The 8,155-nt window shown below is 47.4% G+C and overlaps 1 pseudogene; it reads right to left on the bottom strand.

Moving 5' to 3' along the window:
* Positions 1–2,768: 2,768 nt before the first annotated feature.
* On the bottom strand, positions 2,769–6,967 carry LOC129144379 (transcription factor NF-E4-like; annotated as a pseudogene).
* Between the last annotated feature and the right edge of the window lie 1,188 nt (positions 6,968–8,155).

Below are 8,155 nucleotides of genomic sequence, written 5' to 3'. Positions count from 1 at the left end.
TCACAGTGTAGAGGCCTGTCCACTTCAGTTATAGCTATTGGTGAGGGTCGGGTTGGCAGATAAACACATCTGTGCCTGCAAGACAGTTACGTTGAGAGGACAAGGAGGTGTTGACAAGGAGAGGCATGGCCTCATCTGCTGCTTCATGAATGAAAGACTGTGTCTGGATTAAGAAGTGGAGATAATTCATGAGTGGCTCAGAGTCTGGTAAGGATGGAGGCCCTAAAACAAAGTTCGGCCACCCAAGATTTCAAAGGGACTATAAAAAGAGGGTTCTTTTGGTGTTGCATGGAGTCTCATGAGGGGAAAAGGGAGATTTTTTTGTCCAAGACAGCCGGGTCTCTAGAGCCAGCTTGGTGAGTTGGGCTTTAAGGACAGAGTTAATTTTTTCAACTTTACCTGAAGATTCAGGCCTGTAGGATGTGTAGAGAACCCATTTTATACCTAAGGATGTAGAGACACCTTGGGTAATTTGGCTGATGAAGGTGGGCTCTTTATCGGACTGGATGGATGTTGGGAGTCTGAAACGGGGAATTATATGCATGATGAGAGTTTGTGTGATGACATTTGCACCTTCTGAAGTTGTTGGTAACGCTTCTACCCACACGGAGAAAGTACAAAGACTAGAAGATAGTGGAGCCGTTTATTGGGTGGCATGTGAGTGAAGTCTACTTGCCAATCTTGCCTCAGTACCTGGCCCTGGGCTTAGTGGCTAGGAAAAGGTGGAGTCAGAGGGAACTCTGGAGTGATACTGAGTGGCAGATAGAGCAGGACTGGGTAATCTCTCAAACACGGCTGGAAAGGTGAGGACAAGTGAGGATAGGTAGGAGAAGTTGCAAGAGAGGTTTGTACCTGACATGGAAAGAGTTGTGGAGGCTTTAGATGACAGATTGTTTGAGAGTGAGGAAGAATGAAGCACCCTTCCTTGACATAACATGGTCTTTGCTTTTGAAGGTTTTGGGATCAGAAGTCCTGCTTTTCTTCTGAGGTGTAAGGAGGAGAGAAAAAGGACAGGGACAGAGCGTGGCCGGGTTTAGACGGGAGATGGTTAGCATGGTGATGTGGGAAGTTTCTATGAATAGAGCATACAATTGGAGGAGCTGTGGGGCAGAGATAAGACAGTACACTGCGGTGAGCTAGCATGTCTTTGATGTTATGGGTTGAATAAACTGTTAGGTTGGCATAGAGAGATAGTTTTAGGCTTTCAAGGGTGAGGACTGCAGTTACCGCCAATGCGCCAATGCTAAGAGGCAGGCAGGCCATCCGAGAACTGTGGCTTCAAGCTGTTTAGAAAGGTAGGCAACAACCTGGAGGGTGGGTCCCTTAGACTGGGTTAGAACACCTAGTGAAATTCCACGCCATTTCTCAGTATAGAGGGAGAAAATTTGGTGAGGTCTGGGAGAGTGAGGACAGGAGCTGAGGTGAGAGCCTTCTGGAGTAGACGGAAAGGTTAGGTAATAGGCTGTGCACGGTTTGAAGACTCATGGAGAGGGCCTTTAGCAGCTTGGATAACAGTTTGGCAAGTAGAGTGAAGGAGGGAACCCAGAGCCTAAAATATCCCACTAGTCCTAGAAAAGAGATAATTTCTTGCTTAGTTTGTGGAGGCAGGAGGGACTGGAGGAGGGATATGTGGTTGGTTGTGAGCCCTTGGGTTCATGGGGTAAGAGCTAGGCCTAGATAGGTGACTGAGGGGGTGCATATTTGTGCTTTCTTAGGGGAGACCCAATACCCCATTCTGCCAAAAAGTTTAAAAGAGAGAGATAGTATGGGCGTTGCAGTCTCTTGCAGAGGGGCTACACAGGAGCAGATCATTAACACATTGAGGGACAGTGGACGGTTTTAGGGATAAAGTACAGAGGTTGTGAGCAAGGATCTGTCCAAAAAGGTGGGGGCTGTCTCTGAAACCTTGAGGTAGTACACACCAGGTGAACTGACGTGAAAGTTGGGTGTCGGGGTTTTCCTAAGTAAAGGCAAAGAGGTTTTGGGAATCAGGGTGTAAAAGAATTGTGAAAAAAAAGCATCCTTTAGGTTTAGAACAGAAAAAGGGGTGGTATTGAAGGGAATTGTGGAAAGCAAAGTATATGGATTAGGAACTACTGGACATACTGGGAGTACAGCTTGGTTAATGAGCCTGAGGTCCTGGACTAAGCGGTAAGTTCCATCTGGCTTTTTAACAGTTAGAACTGGTGTGTTAAAAGGGGAGCTTGTTGGGCAGAGTAGGTGGCTGGCAAGGAGGCAAGAAATGATAGGCTTTAGGCATATGAGAGCTGCTTGGAGGATGGGATACTGCTTCTGTGACAGGAACTACGTGGGCTCTTTAAGGATAATGCAGATGGGGGTGTGGTGTTCTGCGACTGAGGGTGTGAAGTATCCTAAACAGTGGGGTTAACTACGGATGGGGAATAAGGAAAAGTTGCATGGTTTAGGGTGGAAGGTTGGAGGAGTAGAAGGAAGTTAGAAGTACTGGAGGGGACAGGGTAGATGCATTGGGTATATGGCAATGTGGAAGTGGAGAGTAGTGTGGAGTTTTGAAAGGATGTCTCTGCCTAGGAGCAGAGTTGGGCATGAAGGCAGGACTAAGAAAGGGTGAGTGAAGGAAAAGGTGTGCAAGGAGAAGAAAAGTGGAGGGTTGGCTCAGGGTTTGGAGACTCGTCCATCAAGTCCTACAAAACAGACCTGGGAGGACTCAGTGGGTCCTGAAAAATTAAGTAAAGCACAGTAGGTTGCCCTGGTATTAATTAAAAATAATACTGGCCTAACTACCACCATCAGGGTTCCCCTTGGCTCGGATGAAGCAATGGTAGTTGCCAGTGCCTCTGTTCCAGGGCACCATCAGTCTTCAGCGGCAAAGCCAATGAGATCCAACTGGGAGGTTTTGACCAGCTTGGGAAGGGATGGGGGCAGTCCTTGCAGGGGCCACTCACAGTCTGACTTCCGGTGAGGTCTTTCTCAGAGGGGGCATGGCCTGGTGGGCTTACCTGGGTTTGGGCATTGTCTGGACCAGTGGCCCTCATTGCCGCACTTGAAACAGGCACCAGGAGGAGATGGATTGCTAGGAGGCTTCTGTGTGGAGCTGCAGCCCTGTGGGTCTGCAGGGCCCCTGATGGCAGAGGCAAGCATTTGAAACTCTGCCTGTTTTTGCCTTTTACTTTCCTCATCATGATTGTTAAAGACTTTGAAGGCTAAATTAAGAAGGTCTCGTTGTGGGGTTTGAGGACCGTCCTCAAGCTTCTGAAGCTTGCACTGAATATTGAGGGTGGATTGGGAGATAAACTGCAGGTTTAAGATACTGGTTCCTTCTGGGCTGGCTGGGTCTAGGTTGGTATACTTTCTCATGGCTTCAGTTAAATGAGAGAGAAAAAGGCTGGGTTTTTGTCAGGACCTTGGGTGATTTCTGAAAGTTTTTCGTAGTTCACTGCTTTACGGGCACCCTTTTTGAGTCCTGCAAGGAGACACATAATCATGTGGTCTCGATGGTGGCATCCAGGGGCCCCGTCTTGATAATCCCAGTAAGGGTCCTGGTTAGGGACTGCCTCTGCACCAGTAGGCTGGGCAGGAGCTTGGTGATGAATTGTATCAGCATGCACCTGAGTTAGGGTCCAGATACGGTCCCCATCTTCTGGGGTGAGGGTGGAAGAGAGGACAATGTAGAGGTCATGCCAAGTTAGTTCATAAGACTGGGTAAGGTACTGAAACTCCCTAATATAAGAGGTAGGGTCTTCTGGAAATGAACCAAGTCTTTTGTTAATTTGAGAGAGATCAGTGAGGGAGAAAGGAACATGAACTCTAACAATACTTTCAGTTCCTGCTACTTCCTGAAGGGGGCACTCTAGCACAGGCGCTGAAGTAAGATTGGGGCATGGGCCGAAGATGGCGCCTGAGTGAGTACGGGTGGGAGAGAAGAAAGAACCTGGAAGTGGTTCCTGCTGAGGCTTTGAAGGGAGAAGGGGGTTTGAGTTAACAGGCAGTGGAGGATAGATAGAGGCGTAAAATGGTGGGATGGGTTTACAAGCCTCAGGAGAGGGCGGTGGGGGAGGAGAATGGGTATAGGCAATACTAAAATTGTCCTGAGGAGGGGACTGTGTAGGAAAAGAAGTGGATACAACTGACTGGGAAGATGGCAGCTGGGAAGATGGCGGCTAAGAAGATCGCAGCTGAGAAAATAAAGAGGAGGCTTATGGGGGTAAAGAAGACAGTTGAGAGGGAGAGGTGGGGGCTGGGAGGGGTGGACAGCAGTCTGCTGGATCTAACGAGGAAAAAGAGGTAGGGTTGGGAGGAGAAAGGTGATCAGGGTGGAGAGAATGGAGGAGAAGGATTTGAACAGGGGAGCAAGAATTGCAGAGGTCGGGTTGTGATCCGAGTGCAAAAAGGCCTGGACATAAGGAATTTCTCCCCATTTCTCCATTCATCGGCAATAATTGCTTAAGTCAGTTAAAATTGTAAAGTTGAATGTTCCATTTGTGGCCCATTTGGACCCACTGTGGCCAGACAGAATTGCAAAAAAGACAAGGCCCTTAGTGCGGATATTTTGCCTGAGGACTAAGGTTTGCAAGTTTTTTATGAAGCAGCCTAGAGGGCTGTTTTTTTGGAATGGAGGACCGGGAGTTTCCCATAACGGAGGGTAGGCTTGGGAGAACAGGGAAAAATGAGACCGTCCTGGATGGCCAGAGGGAGATGATAAAAGGAGCAATCGTCACTGCTGCCTTTTTCGTTCCCGGAACGGGATCAAATGGCTTAGAGGCATCCCCCTAAGACCAGATGATCAGTGAGTGCCTGGCACATGCGGGAGCCTTCCTGGGCCAATGTTGAATTTTTGGACAGGAGAAACCAAGAGAGGCTGTGCAGATTCTCCCGTTAACTGGGCTCCCGGGAAATTTACGAGTAGGCGAGATCAGTGACCGATGTGCATGCACAGAGAGGCGACTGGAGGCTGAAGAGCTTCCTTTGTTTGGCTGCTGTGGCCTGCTCTCTGGGGTGGAGGGGTAGGTCCACGGGGAATGCAGACGTAAGCCCCTCCTGGATTTCAGCACCAGATTGTATTGGTTCGAACCCTGAAAGCATGCCAACAGACAACATGAGGTGATGTGGAGCAACATGCTGTTTTAATGAGCACCTGGGTACAGGTAGGCTGAGGCCCAAAATGGCGTCAGCATCAGATGAGGATGGGGCAAGGGTTTTATGGTCTCCTAGAAACAGGAAGTGTCCTAGTCTGACATGACTGCTACGTAGTACCCGGATGGCCTCTTTCTTGCTCTTCAGGGGTACGTGTCTTCCGGCCAGGGTATGTGTCTTCCACCTGGCTCTCTTCCTGCTTCTGCTATCTTGCTGATGCATGCTGCTGGCTCAAGTTGCCTTGTGCTTTGGGACTGGACTTGAGAGGGGAGGAGTTACTCATCCCTTTAAGCTTTCAAGCCCCAGGGAGAATCTTTCATAGAGCAGCCTGGCCAACATGGCAAAACCCCATTTCTACTAAAAATACAAAAATTAGCTGGTGTGGTGGCACATGCCAGTAATCCCAGCTTCTCAGGAGGCTGAGGCCCGAGAATCACTTAAATTTGGGAGACAGAGGTTGCAATGTCAAGATCACACCACTACACTTCAGCCTTAATGACAGAAAAATGTCTCAAAAAAACATAACAAAATAAAAAACAAAACAAAAAAAGTAGCTCTAGAAGTGACTACTTTATAGTCTAAATCCCAGGCAGATTTAGACACAAAGCTTAAGTTTCACTTTTTTTGTTTCCCTGAGCAGTGTGCTTATATATCTAGCATAAGCTCTGGGGTTAGAGTCCAGAGATGTGTGGCCATGCTCCATGCTCAGTGAGCCCTGGCTCTAGCAAGAGGCAAACGTGTTTCTGCCCTTCCCTATGCCCCAGACAATGTATGTTTTCAGATGCTGGAAGTGAGGCTTATAGAAAATAACCCCATTGGGATATTGAAGGTGCCAGTCAATTTGCGGTTGTTACATTACTTCATAACCAGGATTGTGGTGAAAAAAAATGGTGTGTCCTAAGATGACCCACCCCAATTCTACCTTGTTTTAGGGAGGTCATTTATTTCTCCATGCTCACAGCCCCTGGGAACCACCATATATTACCCTTAAAATACAGGTGTGCCCTTTGCTCAATTTCTTACATGGATTATAGGTGAATCATTGCATTAGCCTGTCTTCACACTGCCATAAACATGCTCTCTGAGACTAATTTATAAAGAAAGGAGGTTTAACTGACTCATAGTTCTGCATGGCTGGGGAGGCTTCAGGAAACTTACAATCATGGCTGAAGGTGACAGGGGAGCAGGCACCTCTTCACAAGATGACAGGAGACAGAGAAGAGCAAAGGGGAAGAGCCACACATTTATCAAACAACCAGATCATGTGATAATTCTATTACAAGAAGAGCATGGGGGAAACTGCCCCCATGATGCAATCACCTCCCCACCAGTTCCTTCTCTTGACACATGGGGGTTACAATTTGAGATGAGATTTGGGTGGGGATACAGAGCCAAGGCATATTATTCAACTCCTGGCCTCTCCCAAATCTTATGTCCTTTTCACATTTCAATATGAATTATGCTTTCCCAACAGTCCCCCAAAGGTTTAAGTCATTCCGGCATTAACTCAGAAGTCCAAGTCCAAAGTCTCATCTGAGACAAGGCAAGTCCCTTCTGCCTATGAACCTGTAAACTAAAAAACAAGCTAGTTACTTCCAAGATACAATAGGAGTACAGGCATTGGGTAAATGTTCCTGTTCCAAGTGGGAGAAATTGACCAAAACAAAGGGGCCACAGGCCTTACGCATGTCCAAAACCCAGGGGGACATTCATTAAATCTTAAAGCTCCAAAATCTCTTTTTACTCCACATCTCACATCTTGGGCACACTGATGCAAGGGGTGGGCTCCCATAGCCTTAGGCAGCTTCACCCCTGTAGCAGAATTCTGCCTGGACATCCAGGCATTTCCATACATCCTCTGAAATCTAGGCAGAGACTCCCAAAGTTCAACTCTTGTCTTCTGCACATCCACAGGCCCAACACCATGTAGAACCCACCAAGGTTTGGGGCTTGCACCCTCTGAAGTAACAACTTGAACTGTATGTTTGCCCCTGTTAGCAGTGCTTCGAGCTGGAGAGGCTGGGATACAGGGCACCAAGTTCCAAGGTTGCACAGAGCAGCAGGGCCCTGGACCCAGCCCATGTAACCATTTTTGCCTCCTTGGCCTCCAGGCCTATGATGGGAGGGGCTGTGATGAGAAGAGTGAAGTGGAAGAGCCTCACACTTATTAAACTATGAATTTCATCATGAGAATAGCATGGTAAACTGCCCCATGATCCAATCACCTACCACCAAGTCCTTCCCTTGACACATAAGAATTACAATTAGAGGTGAGATCTGGGGGAAGACACAGAACCAAACCATATTGGTTATTGACCTATAACCCTTCCCAAACCTGTTGTTTAACCTTGAGGCAGAAGCATGTGCTCCAAAGTCTTTGCGGCTTAGTAATGTTGCAATTATCCAATAACATTTTACAAATGTTGGATCAATGATGGGAGAATGGTTGGGACACTGCCTTATTGGGAAACTGCTCTGGGGATTCCCCATTCTCACCCACACTAAGCAATTAGAGATGCCTGGTCAGAAGAGTGTGACAGAAACCTGTGCCCATTGGGGGTTTGCTTCTCTTTAATAGGGAACAGTGCCAGCTGCATCTCTCAGGCCAAGATTGAGGTGAGCAGAGAAGTTAACTTGGGTGTGCATCCTTTTCCCCTTTCTCACAATGACTCCGATGTCTCTGGCCCTGGGCATTTACTGGACCTTTGGAGAAGTTGCAAGGGGAAGGATGAGAATGGTCAGAGGAAAAAAGTGGAAACTTAGCTACTTAGCTACAAACAGAAAGATTACAGCCTTCCCCTAACAGCTGGATGGCACAGTGAATGTCCATCTGACATCCATGGGCAGAAATGGAAGAGCATGGCTGCTGATAATGTTATAGGCTTCAAAGAATATTTCTGGACACTGGCCCTCTCCTCTGAATCTTGGACAGTTTCTTCTCTCTGTATAGAAACACTGAATTAAATTTCTGGAATACTTTTTTATTAGAATACTGGTCACATTCTATCATCAAGAATTTTAGGTTAAAAAGTTAAGCAATGGT

The sequence above is a fragment of the Pan troglodytes genome, chromosome 5 (assembly GCF_028858775.2).
Source record: "Pan troglodytes isolate AG18354 chromosome 5, NHGRI_mPanTro3-v2.0_pri, whole genome shotgun sequence".
NCBI lineage: Eukaryota > Metazoa > Chordata > Mammalia > Primates > Hominidae > Pan > Pan troglodytes.
This window is presented reverse-complemented; position numbering and strand designations above follow the sequence as displayed.